Raw genomic sequence first — 14,522 nt, 5'->3', positions numbered from 1 at the left:
AGGAACTGGATGTAAAGCATTTCCATCAATTTATGGTCATAAAATATCTAGAATGTTGAAAGCAGTAATGAAATACTGCTATATTAAATGTTCTTGAGGAGTTATTAGAGATGATTGATTTATCAAGTTTGAATAGCTAAGGAAGTCGTTATCTCCTACAATTGCACATGTTGGAATTGTGCTCACAAGTGTTTTGTGAGAAGTGATTGCAGTAGAATTACAGGGAACAACACCCAATACTGTGGTTTACTTTTTGTTTAGATTTGATACTAAACCTCCAAGGACAGCAAAATCTTTTTAACTTGCAGTAATGTCTGTTTAGTATAATTCCAAAAAGACATTTCTCTTTGGAAGCAGTTACTCTAGCAAGGAGATTTGGTAGGTTCTATTCTGCAAAATATAACCCCAGGGAAGTTTGTCTGCTTTCAGACATATTCCCTTCTTAAAGAAGTGTTTGAAGAAACAAGCTGGCCACAGAATTAAGGAGGAAAATAATTTTTAGCTGTCTGTCATATCTCTGTTGCCTTCCCCTCTTGCTGTGTGCTCGATCTAATCTTTGTGTCTAGTTAGGAGCCACACATCTTGATGATGGAGCTGTCAGCCAGGAAAGTTAGCTTGCTTTAAGTTCCATTTCAGGATCTGGTAGCCCCATCTGAGAACAAAGGTTTGGAAAGTTCTGGCAGTTCTCTTCCTTGAGCACATCATTGTTGCAAATAACAGCAGGTCCACTACCTTGTGGACCTACCTTGAACACGATATTGGATGATATAGGAAAATTCCTGATCAGGAGATACCAAAGCTTCCTGAAAATTTCATAAATTAAAATGGTTTCAGGCTGGGAACATTCTCATTCTTCTCACCTCCCTGAGGCTGGTGATGTCTGACCTTCTGCTTGGCTGTTACTGCTGCCTTTCACAGATTTTTGAAGAGATTGCTGTTTCACATTTAGCACTCTGTCTCTGCCTGCCTAATAATATAGGACTGATCAAGCCAGCCAGGAAGACCAGGCAAGATAAATGAGATGCTTAATTTGCACATTAGGAACTTCAGACAGCCTAATTTTAAGAGGACATTTTGATATAGTTAAATGGCACTGTGCACATATTAGTAATTGCCAGTTCTACAAAATTATTAATGATAGATGAGCACTGGGCTTTGAATCTTTGCATGAATTAGTGTTTGAATGCTGTGCCATGAAACACAGGGAATAAAACTCATTTGGAAACTTATCACATATTTGTCAATATTATTTGTAATTTATATTCTTTTTCTCCATCACTCTCCATACACCCAACTCTCCTATATAAAAATAAAAAAAAACCAACAAAAAACCCAAATAAACAAACAAACAAACAACAACCAAACAAACAAAAAACAACAGTCATAATGCAGATTAATGACATTGTTAATACCCCTCCCCCCCAAAAAAAAGTTGATTTTAGCAAATCTGAAAACAGAACAATGTATTCCTGGACATGCTACAGCCTCACATTTTTCAGTATACTTTAAGGGTTCCCATTTTCCTGACATGACCTAAATGTTGCAGGATTTAGATCAGGTTTTTTGGGTGAATTTGGTTCTTGCATCTCATCTCCTTGGTCCTTCTATCTCTTCCAGACACATTCTGCCTTTCCACATCTTCTACCCTTTATTTATCTTGGGAGCAAGCAGAAACCTAAGCACATCAAAAATATATGTACTGCTGGTGGTTTAAATATCTATTTGGTTTTGGTCTGATCTATCCCTCTCCCACATATGAACACATGTGGATCAAGCTGCTTTCTCCAGACCTGCTCCCAGACCCTGGTTCCAAGCTCCTCTCCAAAGTTTTCCAAAGTGTGTTGCCAGGCCCAGAATTGGCCCTGTGAGGTTCTGTATGTGTGACCATAATTCAGAGCTGCTTTGTCTCTTGCAAGATCCCTTAGAAAAAAAGTGTTTGTGTACTTTTATAACAGACAGATTTTCAGATATTCTTCCAGGTTTTTTTTCCAGACTTTTCTTGGTTTGAACTTTTTATCACACATTGAGACAAACCTTCTATTTGTTTATTTCTTATCATTGTGAATTTTAATATCAGTGGAGATGATTGACTGACAAATTTTGGTTACTTTGTACTTCAGTTTTGTGTACATCTTGAACATATATGTCCTATTATGAATATGAAATTACATGTGGATATATGTTTTTAGAGATGTTACTGATTTTAAAATCTTCTGAAAACTGACTTGAGAACCCTTTAAATCAGATTCTTGTGTGGCATTTCTTAAAATGCTGAAAAGATAAAATATTTGCCATCTATAAAATTGTGCACATTCTTTTTTTCTGTTTCACAAAGAGGTTTTATTCTTTGCATCTCATTTACACATTGCTGAGAACTGTAGCTGGCAAAGGGCAAAGTGGAGCATTCTCCAGAGCATCTACATGCTCTGTGTCATCTTGGATGAATATAGACACGTGTGAATTTTGAAGTAAAATAAAAAAATTGAAAGGAGTAATATAAAAGAATATCCCAATAGGTGGAACACAAACTGGGACAGGGTATGAACATGAGGAGACCTTGGAGGAGCAGAGCTGGAAAGGAAATTCAGCACCTGCACAAACCTCCTGTTTTCACCATTGAACTGTTGTCCTTTGAATCTACTTTTGAACATCTTTTTGGGCTGGGGAAAAAAGCTGCTTCTTGATACAGGCGTCACTCAAACTGATAAGAAGCTTAGGCAGCACAGTATAGTCCCCTCCCCTCCACTCCTCTCCTCGTCCTGTTTTCTCTGCTCAGGTGAGACCTCACCTGCAGAGCTGCCCCAGCCCTGGGCCAGCACAGCAAGGAGCTGGAGGTGCTGGAGAGAGCCCAGAGGAGGCACCAGGATGAGCAGAGGATGGAGCAGCTGTGCTGGGAGGAAAGGCTGGGTGAGCTGGAATTGTTCACCTGCAGAGGAGAAGCTTTGGGCTGAGCTCAGGGTGGCCTTGCAGGGCCTGAAGGAGCTGCAGGAAAGATGGACAGAGACAATTGGCAAGGGCTGGAGGGACAGGAGCCAGGGAATGGCTCCCAGTGCCAGAGGGCAGGAATGGATGGGATACTGGGAATTAGGAATTGTTCCCTGGCAGGGTGGGCAGGCCCTGGCACAGGGTGGAATTCCCAGAGCAGCTGTGGCTGCCCCTGGATCCCTGGCAGTGTCCAGGCCAGGTTGGGCACTGGGGCTGGGAGCAGTCTGGGACAATGGAAGGTGTCCCTGCCATGGCAGAGGTGGCACTGGGTGGGCTTCAAGCTCCCTTCTGACCCAAACCATTCTGGGATTCCATAATTCTGTGATTTTACTTGTCTGCCAGTGGCCCTTGTTTAATATTGATACCCAGAGGCCACATTTGTTTCCTATTTGAACCAAAATAAAATCAGTTTTACATGAGACAGTGTCTGTTTGCATCTCCTGTTGATGTAAGGAGGTGCTGTACATATTTCAGTACCCTGAGGACATCTTTATATAATGATTGCTCTTGGGCTGAAGCAATTTAAAAATCCCACTGCATACACTTGATGTTTAGTATAACAAATGAGGGCAAATGCAAAAAGAATTGCAATAAATATGCTAAACACTGGAGAATATTTGATTTAGTCTACGATTAATAGAAGTGCAGCCATCATAGAAAGAAGTAATGTTTATAAAGCACAGCTGTGCTTTGTTCTTTTAACAAATCTTTGAGACACGTTTGTCTTGAAAGCTGAAGTTCTAAATTCACAAATTTCCCTTCTCACTCCAGTTTCTGCCATCCCAATTAATACACTTAAGTAATGCTATTTTTAACTATAAAGCTAATAAGAATAGCAACAGGAGTTTGTCTGATCATCTCTTTACAGGATGTTGTAAACAAAGTGTGCAAGTGCAGGAATTAAACCTCTCCTTCCTCTTTAGCTGCTGTTGGTATAGTCAAATACTCAGTTTCTCAGCTTTGGGTGTTTTACTCCTTGCATTCCACACTTATTGCTCAGCTCTGTCCACTGCTCTTTGAAGATTTCCCCCTTTCTGTCTCTCCCTGTGGTAGTGTTGGCTTAAGATGGTGAATCCTTTTACAGTCACATTTTGCTTTTTTCTTTCCCACTCTACACACATTTTTTAAAGTTTGATTTGCAGCAGCACTGAGCAGCTCAGGAGACCCGTGGGGATTCAGTGGAGCCCTTGTGTGAGCTGGATGTGTAACCTCAATTATCTCAGTGTTGTTTAGGCCCCTAATTAATTGAAGAGCTGCAGTGGATCTGACAGGGCTCTGTCTGTCCCACGCTTCTGTAACCCCAACCATCCATCCATCATCTTCAGCTCCATCCCAGCCTGCTCATGTGTTGAAGAGCTCTTCCTCCTAGGAGAGGATATTAAATATTCAGCTGCACAGTCAGGATGAGAAATCTCCTATATTAGCATGGTTGGATAACCTTTGGTCTTTCCATGGGTATAAGGCCTAGAATGGAACCTACAGCTGGTTTCAGTGCCAGGCTGTGTCAGGAGAAATCACATTTTTTTATTAAGACGGTGTGTTGAGCATCATTCTGCCACTGAATTTTAACAGCAATATTTTGTATTCTTTAGAAAGAAAACGTTTAAAAATCAATTTTTTTCCGTGAGCTTTAACAGCAGAAGAAGGAAAGCACATTAGTAAGAAGACAGCACATTTCAAATGAATGTAAACCTTATGGTTTCTCAGCAGTTTCTTGGAATTTTAGCGCTCTGAGTGTATTTGTATCTACAGTTATATTGAGATTTCTTGAAATATTTAATGCAGTGCTTTATTCATAATTTATATATTTTTAGGCATAATGTGTCTGAGTGAAATAGATTTTTCTTGTGACTACACCACTTTAGCTGAAAATATCAACATTTACAGGGAGGATATGAGCCATGATTTTTTTACAGGAATTTAGATTTATATATGAATAAATATTGAAGTAATAAAGCATGATGTGGTGACTGTTAATTTAAATCTGGTTCAATTTTTAAAATATAGTCTGCTCTTGAGTATAAGAAGCTCCTTGCAGTATGCCACAAGAAAAACAAATTCTTTTCCTCCCTAACCTTCTCTGGTAAAGTCTTTTAAACTGAAAGAGAGAAGATTTAGATGAGATACAAAGAAGAAATTTTCTACAGCTAAAATGTCTTGGTTTAATTTTTTTTTGGGTCTCCTGGCCAATGCACCAAAAATGTTATAGTTTGTATTTGCCAATTTTAAATATATTTACCTTTTGTTGTGGAATAGAATTAGGAGTAAAAGTATAGCAGGCTTAAAACTTACCAGGGATAAAGAAAAACTTTATTAATAATGCAAAGAAAAATAATAATGAATTCAGAGCAGATCTTCAGACCACGTCCTTCTTCCTCTTTTTCATATTCTTAACAACATACAGAGACACTTCAGTCAATTCCTTACTTAATAATAAATAACTTAAATAATCTTTTCAGTTCACTATAAGGAGAAGAGTTTATTTTTTCAAGCTATAAGGATTTTTTCCAAGAGAGGAGATCACCAGTTCTCTCCTGACTCCACTTTCTTCACGAATAACAGCCGCCTGGGATCTGCCATCATGAAACTCCTCCCACTTTCACAGTCTTCCTAAAACTGTGCCTGTGGCCCATGGTAAAAAGTCACAGGGTATTAATTTTAAGGATGAGCTACTTAAAATAGTATAAGTTCCCAGCAGCCTCCCGAGCCCAGCCCTGCCTGGCCCGGGCCAGGTCGGTGTCACCTTGTGAAAGGCTGGAAATGCAAGAGAGCTTTTCCTGGGGTTTACTTGCTTCAAATGTGATTCATGGAGTGAACTGACTTTTCCAATTGGTTTCTCAGGCTGTCAACAACCTCAACCAGCCTCCAATTGGTCCCATCAATTCACAGAGGAAATTCTCATGGAGAGCAAACTTCCTAGTGTGCCATCCCCCCAGGTGCTTTCAATGTAAAACCATAACATAAAGGTGGGCAGGCCCTGGCACAGGGTGCCCAGAGCAGCTGTGGCTGCCGCTGGATCCCTGGCAATGCCCAAGGCCAGGCTGGACATTGGGGCTTGGAGCAACCTGAGACAATGGAAGGTGTCCCTGCCATTGCATGGTGGACACTGGAGGAGTTTTCAGGTCCCTTCCAGCCCAAAGCTTTCCGTGAGGAAAATGCAGCTCCTTCAAGAGCATTGTCTGTGGATGATGGCAGTTGTTTTGAATGGCCTAATGCTATCACAGCTAATTACAATTCTTTGACTTTTGATGACTGAAATCCAAGTGAAGCTGATTTATGAAAGTTATGCTCATCTGCTCTTGCTCAGTAAGAAAAGAAGAAACTAAAGAAAACAGAAGCATTGTCTAATGGACAGGAGAGTATCCAGTGCATTCATTAAATATCCCACTATTAATTAGTAAACTCAAACAGGCTGCTGATTCTTTGTTCCCCTTGTTCATTGCTGAACCAGGGATGATGTTGCTGTAGCTGACATGCAGTGGCCAGTCCAGCCTTTCCTTCCTCTGCTGGCCTTGCTGCAGGAGCTCCTGTCCCTGCTGTGCTGAGGATTCAGAGCTGGACACAGCACTCCAGACGTGCCTCCAAGGCTGAACACAGGGACAGGATCACCCAGTTCATTCATCGGCTTTCACTGATGATTTCTCTTCTTACCAGAGTTTACACAATTGTTAACCAACTCTTAATATTTTCTATCGTTCATTTCATCTTCACTAAATAGTTGCTAAGGAACTGTACTTGCTAAGTAGGAAGGTGTCCACTGCACAGATTTTTAGAGCCCTTTTGATTGAGCCACATCTAAACCACTTTGAAATTAAGAGACAGTCATAAAATCATAGAATTATGGAATGGGTTGGGATGGGTTGTGTTGGGTTGGAAGGGACCTTAAAGCCCATTCAGGCCCACCCCTGCCCTGTGCAGGGACACCTTCCACTGTCCCAGGTGCTCCAAAACTCAATGTCCAACCTGGCCTTGGGCATTGCCAGGGATCCAGGGGCAGCCACAGCTGCTCTGGGCACCCTGTGCCAGGCCCACTCTGCCAGGTAACAATTCCTTCCCAATATCCCATCCATTCCTGCCCTCTGACACTGGGAGCCATTCCCTGGGTCCTGTCCCTCCAGCCCTTGCCTATTGTCCCTATCCATCTTTCCTGCAGCTCCATCCGGCACTGGAAATCCATTCATTTTTCATCAGACCTGTCTTGGTTTGAAAGACAGGTGTTTGCTGAGGAAAGCAGAAGCCTCCCTTTGAACTGAAAAATAGGATCCTTCCTTCCTACAGATTATTATGATTTTGAAATTAAGGGAGCTCTCAGGCAAAGATATGGGGGTAGGAATAACAGTTCTTTACTAGTATATCTAACAACACAAACAAGAATAACAGCAGCTATGAAATTACCCACAAACAGAACAGTAACTCAGTCCCAGTCCCTTTCTGGCTGCAGGCAACTCTTCCCTGACCTGCAGTTCCCGGTGCTGGGGGCGGGCAGGTCCCGCAGAGCTGCAGGAGGGCTGGGGGTGATGGCAGCGCTGTCCCACGGGACAGAGAGAGATGGAGAGAGCCCTCCGCTCACGGTGTCGGTCCCGATGCTCAGCAGTGTGCTAGATGGTGGCAGGTTACAGCAAGAAGGCAGCAGTGCAGGTTCTGATAGCAGTCAGGATGGCTCCCGGTGCTGGGATGGCAGGAATGGGACACAGGTGGCCATCGTCCTTCTCGCCCGAACTCCGCAGGGAAAATGGGCCGAGCCAGAGCCTTCAGTTTCCTCTTCTGGCTGTTTGAATCTCGCGTGGTTTCCCTCCTCTCTCCCCTCCCCTCCCCTCCCCTCCCCTCCCCTCCCCTCCCCTCCCCTCCCCTCCCCTCCCCTCCCCTCCCCTCCCCTCCCCTCCCCTCCCCTCCCCTCCCCTCCCCTCCCCTCCCCTCCCCTCCCCCTTCTCACCAGGGCCCAGTCAACAAGTACCTTAGCATGACAATAGGGAAAATTCCACAGAGGGAAAAGGGAAAGAACCAACCCCCAACATTATCCACCCCGAATTTTCCCCTACCATCATGCTACATCAAATTAAAATCTTCAAATTATAGACATCCATACAGTTACAGATACAGGCACAGTACTGAAGGTAGTTCACCCTAAAACAAGGTCTCCTTGGGGTATGCATCGGGTCTTTCCACCCCTTTGCATCACCCACCAGGTACAACCAAGCTCTTGAGCAAAAACCACCTTACAAATTGGCTTACCTTTGCTGGAGGCAGAGTTCACCCAAACAGTTTTTCCTAGCATACCTCTCATGCGCACCACTGGAACCTTGTCCCCATCTGGTGTTCCCAAGGGCTCAGACTGGGCATGGCCTGCTCGATTAGTGGAACCTCGGGTGTTCACTAACCATGTGGCCTTTGGTAGATTAATCTCCCAGTTTTTGAAAGTCCCCCCACCCAATTCCTTCAAGGTGGTTCTAAGCAGTCCATTGCACCATTACGCTTTCCCAGCCGCTGGTGCGTGATAAGGAATGTGGTACACCCACTCGATGCCGTGTTCCCTGGCCCAGGTGCTTATGAGGCTGTTCTTGAAATGAGTCCCATTGTCTGACTCAATTCTCTCAGGGGTACCATGTCTCCAAAGGACTTGTTTTTCCAGACCCAGGATGGTGTGTGGGCAGTGGCGTGAGGCACAGGATAGGTCTCCAACCATCCAGTGGTGGCTTCCACCATGGTCAGCACGTAGCGCTTGCCTTGGTGTGTCTGAGGCAGTGTGATGTAGTCAATCTGCCAGGCCTTCCCATACTTATATTTGGACCACCGCCCCCCGTACCAGAGGGGCTTCACTCGCTTGGCTTGCTTGATGGCAGCACACGTCTCACAGTCATGGATAACCTGGGAAATACTGTCCATGGTGAGATCCACCCCTCGGTCTCGTGCCCACTTATAGGTAGCATCTCTGCCTTGGTGACCTGAGGCATCATGGGCCCATCGAGCCAGGAACAACTCTCCCTTGTGTTGCCAGTCTAAGTCTATCTGTGACACCTCTATCCTTGCAGCCTGATCTACTTGCTCATTGTGTTGGTGCTCCTCATTAGCACCATTAGGAGGGCGATCCACTTGCTCCATGTGCATTGGTGGCGTGGTGGGTAAAGGGGACCTTCTCTTTAAACATCCACCCCAGCACTGGTAGTCGGGGTGCCAGGAGGAGCTGTGCTTCTGTGCCAATCACCTCTGAGGCAGCTTGAACTCCTTCATAAGCACCCAAGATCTCCTTCTCTGTTGGGGTGTAGTTGGCTTCAGACCCTCTGTAACTTTGGCTCCAGAATCCCAGAGGTTGACCTCGGGTCTCACCAGGTACCTTCTGCCAAAGGCTCCAGGACAAGCCCTTGTTCCCAGCTGCAGAGTAAAGCACATTCTTCACCTCTGCTCCTGTCCTGACTGGGCCGAGGGCTACAGCATGAGCGATCTCCTGCTTGATCTGGCCAAAGGCTTGCTGCTGCTCAGGGCCCCAGTGGAAATCGTTCTTCTTTCAGGTGACCAGGTAGAGAGGGCTCACATCTGGCTGTACTCAGGAATGTGCATTCTCCAAAAACCTATGGCACCTAGGAAAGCTTGTGTTTCCTTCTTGTTGGTTGGTGGAGACATCGCGGTGATCTTATTGATGACCTCAGTGGGGATTTGGCGCCGCCCGTCTTGCCACTTTACTCCCAGGAACTGGATCTCTTGGGCAGGACCTTTGACTTTGCTCCTCTTGATGGCGAAACCAGCTCCCAGCAGAATCTGGATGATCTTCTCTCCTTTCTCAAACACTTCCATTGCCGTGTTCCCTCACACAATGATGTCATCAATGTATTGCAGATGTTCTGGAGCTTCACCCTTTTCCAGTGCAGCCTGGATCAGTCCATGGCAGATGGTGGTCCTGTGTTTCCACCCCTGGGGCAGTCGGTTCCAGGTGTACTGCACGCCACTCCAGGTGAAAGCAAACTGAGGCCTGCACTCTGCTGCCAGAGGAATGGAGAAAAATGCATTGGCAATGTCAATGGTGGCGTACCACTTTGCTGCCTTGGACTCCAGCTGCAGTTCCCAGTGCTGGGGGCGGGTAGGTCCCGCAGAGCTGCAGGAGGGCTGGGGGTGATGGCAGCGCTGTCCCAGGTGGGAGAGAGAGAGATGGAGAGAGAGCCCTCCGCTCACGGCGTCGGTCCCGATGCTCAGCAGAGTGCTGGATGATGGCAGGTTACAGCGAGAAGGCAGCAGGGCAGGGTCTGACAGCAGTGAGGATGGCTCCCGGTGCTGGGATGGCAGGAATGACTCAGAGGTGGCGATCGTCCCTCTCGTCTGAACTCCGCAGGGAAAATGGGCTGAGCCAGAGCCTTCAGTTTCCTCTTCTGACTGTTTGAATCTCGCGTGGTTTCCCTCCTCTCTCCCCTCCCCTCCCCCTTGTCACCAGGGCCCAGCCAACAGGTATCTTAGCATGACAATGGGGAAAATTCCACAGAGGGAAAAGGGAAAGAACCAATCCCCAACAAGACCTTAAAGCAAAAAATGCTTGGCTATGTACCGAGGCTTTCTTTTTTTTTTGGAGGAGGGTGCACAGAACTTATCAGCCAGGAATCTGGAGGTTTCATTCTTGAGGTTGTTGGTGTTGCATTTGTGATCAGTTTGAGCGCGACCTTGAAGGGCAGGGAATATTGTGAGGGGATTTAATGAGATAATTTGGGTTTTCTGCTATGGAAGAGACCATGTTTGTACAGCAGGTGCTTCCTGGGATTTCTGAGGCCAGGCTTTGTGTACCATAGATGAGGGAGCCTTTGGAATGCCCTCTCCCATTTTCTATGACTGCAAAAATTAACCAAAAATAGGTCACACTTGGAATAAAATCAACTAAAGCCCAGCCAGGGAGCAACTCAAGGTCTGTTATTTCAAATGTGGAATCCCTAAAAATTCTCTTTGACTTGGATTTAAGGGAAAGAGGTTTGAAACTTTTACTTCAGGGTAAATGGTCAGTGTATTAATATTTTAGTATTTTTCTTTTTTTTTTTTTCTATATTACGTCCATTTATCGAAATCACAAGTATCTGTTGTGTATGACAGTTCCATAGTAATAGCAACTTATCAGAATTTAGGCTATAATAGAGAAGTCAGAACAATCTATTTTAATTATTAAATCTGAACTTTGCTTAGCATGTACTAAAATATTCTTCTATTCAGGTGACCTCCCATGACTGGCTTTTTAACAAATCAGAATTTATAATTTTATCAAGATCAGATCAAGGTTCAGTGATTAAAAAGACAAGGCGATTTCATAACACCAGGAACAGACAGTCTTTATTTACCTGCAATACTGAAATTTGGACACAATTCTGTGTGAATTCAGTATGGATTAATATTCCAAAAAAAGAGTATTTGCTCACTTCCTACCTCTAAAGAGAAATTAAGACACTGTATCAGACTGGCTTCATGATAAAAATATATGGGTTTTATGAACCACACAGTTCTTGAATAAATTTTCTCAGCATTCCTATTCAAGATTTAATGGAACCACTTGAATCACAAGTGTGGTCTTTCCATGAGTAAGATAATTAAACAGTTTGAAAACTAGGATTAAAAAATCATTATAGCAAGTTTAGGTTCAATTAACATTATAAATGTAACTATTTCAGTAATTGACATCTGATTAGCATATTGCTGGGTATAGCTATTTAGATATTAATCAAACTTCCAAACCTTGCTTACAAAATCCCTTAAAGATGTGTTCATAAATTCCCTTTATTTACATGGTAAATAAGCATACATTTTACATGTGTTTGCTCAGGGCCACAACTCAGAGCATATGCCAGGATTACTATTTATTAATTATAGTCAAAATTGCCAATATGATTAAAAAGTCCATGGGGCAGCACTTCTGCCTTTTTTATATACCCTGTGTGATCTCAGCCATTGAAGATGTTGCTTAGTGGGTGAACTGCTTCATTTTGTGTGTGAATCTGACTAAAATAGCAGCTTCATTTGGAAAAAAAATGAATGAAACTTATTTGGTAGCAGCTTTCCTTTGAAAAATGAATAAAACTAATTTGTGAAAAAATACAGCAATGAGTCTGATTAAAAAGGTAATAAAAATGCAAGGCATGAAAGCAGATTTCGTGCTCAGATCCAGTTAGCTTGTGCTTGAGCAGGCTAAATTAATTACTATAAATTCTGCCTGAGAGATGTAAATACTAGGAGTTAAATCTGACTAAAATGTCAAGCTAAAACGGAAAAGCTACCTTTAAATTTCATCTCTTAGATCTAAAATCATTTGCTCTAACTGAAATTATGTTTGGTTGCTGATGAATACTTGTAATTGTTTCATGAGGGCTTGCGTTAGGGATAGAAATGAGACAAGACACACACTTTTGTTCAACAACGTGAAAAGATTTATTTATTCTTTTATTCTTCTTCACAACTCAGCTTACAGACTCCAGCACCTCACTAATTGACTTCAGCAAGCTCCCAACTGTAGCTTCCCTTGCAGATTCTGACTTTTCCCTGCTCAACTCTGACTGACCTCACAGCAGCAATTCTCTGCCCCCTTTTGTCAGTCCAGCCCAGTTCCTTATTCCTCCAGTTCCTTCAATTTCTCATCCCACAGGATCGTCCCTTGATCAGCCAACCCACCCTTTTATCACACTCATACTTATTGGCTATAGCTGTGACCTATTAAGGGTTAGGCTGTTTTTTGGTAATTAACATAGTTGTGACTCATCAGGGGTGAAGTTGCCTGTAATTCCCTTCTCCTACACTAATCATTAAATATATGTGAAATATGAAAAATCTTGCTTTAAAGGTTGTCACAAAAAGACTTCAGTAACAGAATTAAAAATTGTTGTTATTTTGGATATGAGTCAGAAGGAAAAACCTTCAACTAAGAGGAAATCAGTGATTTATCTGATGGGATGATGAGTGAAAATATCAAATCTCTCTCTCTTGTCAGAGAGTTTGCTCTCCTGAGACAGCCAGTGCAGTAAACTGGGTGTCAGAGCATGGCTGAGAGGGCACAGTGCACAGGTGAAGATCCTGCTGTGTGCACTCATCAGAAACGGAGAGCAGGAGCTCCAGCCATTCCTAAGGAAGATCTGCAGCCTGCCATGGGGAGGAGTTCAAACCTGTGAAGAATGAGGTTCACTTTCCTGGTAAATTTTAAATGGTTTAATAAAATACTATAAGAGACAAACAATAAAGCAAAGGGTTAATAAGGCCGGGTGCTTGCTCTTCAGCCAAGAAGGCACACTAACTCAGGAAAGAATTCTTTAAATGCATCAGCATGTTGCATATTCATAGACCTTCATGAATTATTCAAAATCATCCTCCCCATAATGTGTAAATCAGTTTGTCTTTTATATTTCTCCTTTTGGCTCCATCCTGTCAGGACTCCCTGATAATGCAAGATCAATAAATTCCTTCCCTGGAATTCTGGTGTCCCTCACCAATAATCCAAGAATGTGAAGAATTTCCTGATAATCTGTTTTACCATTCTCTGAGTTAGTTACATGAACAAAAGCTTTTTACATCACCATGTTACAGTCCAAGAAAAATATATGTTCATTACACTATTATTTCTAAGTTTTATTAATAGCAGAACTAAAAGCAACTATATTCATACAGCAAAGTTTTCCAACATTATACATATAGCATTCATTTTAATATTGGCGAAAAGCCAGTAATATAGTATGTACTTAAAACAAACAGTAACGTTAAATCTGACTTTTATTTGATAGGGTTTCATTTTTCCACTCCTGTCTCTGACTGGCATAAATGGCTTGTCACCAAAAAGCTTTGGCCTCCTTTGAGGAAGAGGAGGCTACAGTTCATCCCTGTGCAGGAATTCCACTCAGGAGACTGATTCAAAGTGCTTTGGCAGCCCTTTGAAGCCACCGAGGAGTCAGAACTCCACATCTAGAGAAGGCATTGGGAAGAACTTTGAAGTGCTTTTAGAATCTCATCAAGAGCCTGACGGGGTATATTTTGTTGTGAAATCAGTACTGCCCAGGGTATGGATGTGTTGGCTCTGCCAGGAGCTTTCCTAAGGCATTGGGAAGTTTGGTTTCTCTCAAATCCATCCTGTCAGGGGCTTCCCTGCACCCCATGATCCCTGGACGGAATGAAAATAACCCAGAAGTGCTATAAAACAAGCATCCAGCCTCCACAAGAGCTCACCCAGACTATTGCTCAAATTGCCACCTCAGTGCTGTCTGAGGAGGGGCAGCACCTCCTCCCCCAGCAAAGAAACCAGATTTGCCCCATTTGAATGATTTCCAGTGAAACATTTCCCACATGTCAGCTTTTATTGGCAACATTTACAGAAAAATTGAAGAATTCCAGTAATTGAACAAATATCTCATCATTGTTCTTTCACACAGAATACACAAAAACATCATTTCAAAATTTGAGTGAAATGGGAAATGGGGATTAACCAGGCAGTAAGTGAAAGCAAGCTACAGCCTCGAGCACATTTGTAATTAGGCAAGTTACAAACCTTTCAGTAATGAGGAGGATAATATAAATTCTGACAGGTCCTGTACTGGAGA

The sequence above is a fragment of the Cinclus cinclus genome, chromosome 11 (assembly GCF_963662255.1).
Source record: "Cinclus cinclus chromosome 11, bCinCin1.1, whole genome shotgun sequence".
Classification (NCBI taxonomy): Eukaryota; Metazoa; Chordata; class Aves; order Passeriformes; family Cinclidae; genus Cinclus; species Cinclus cinclus.
Note: the sequence above shows the minus strand (reverse complement) of the source record.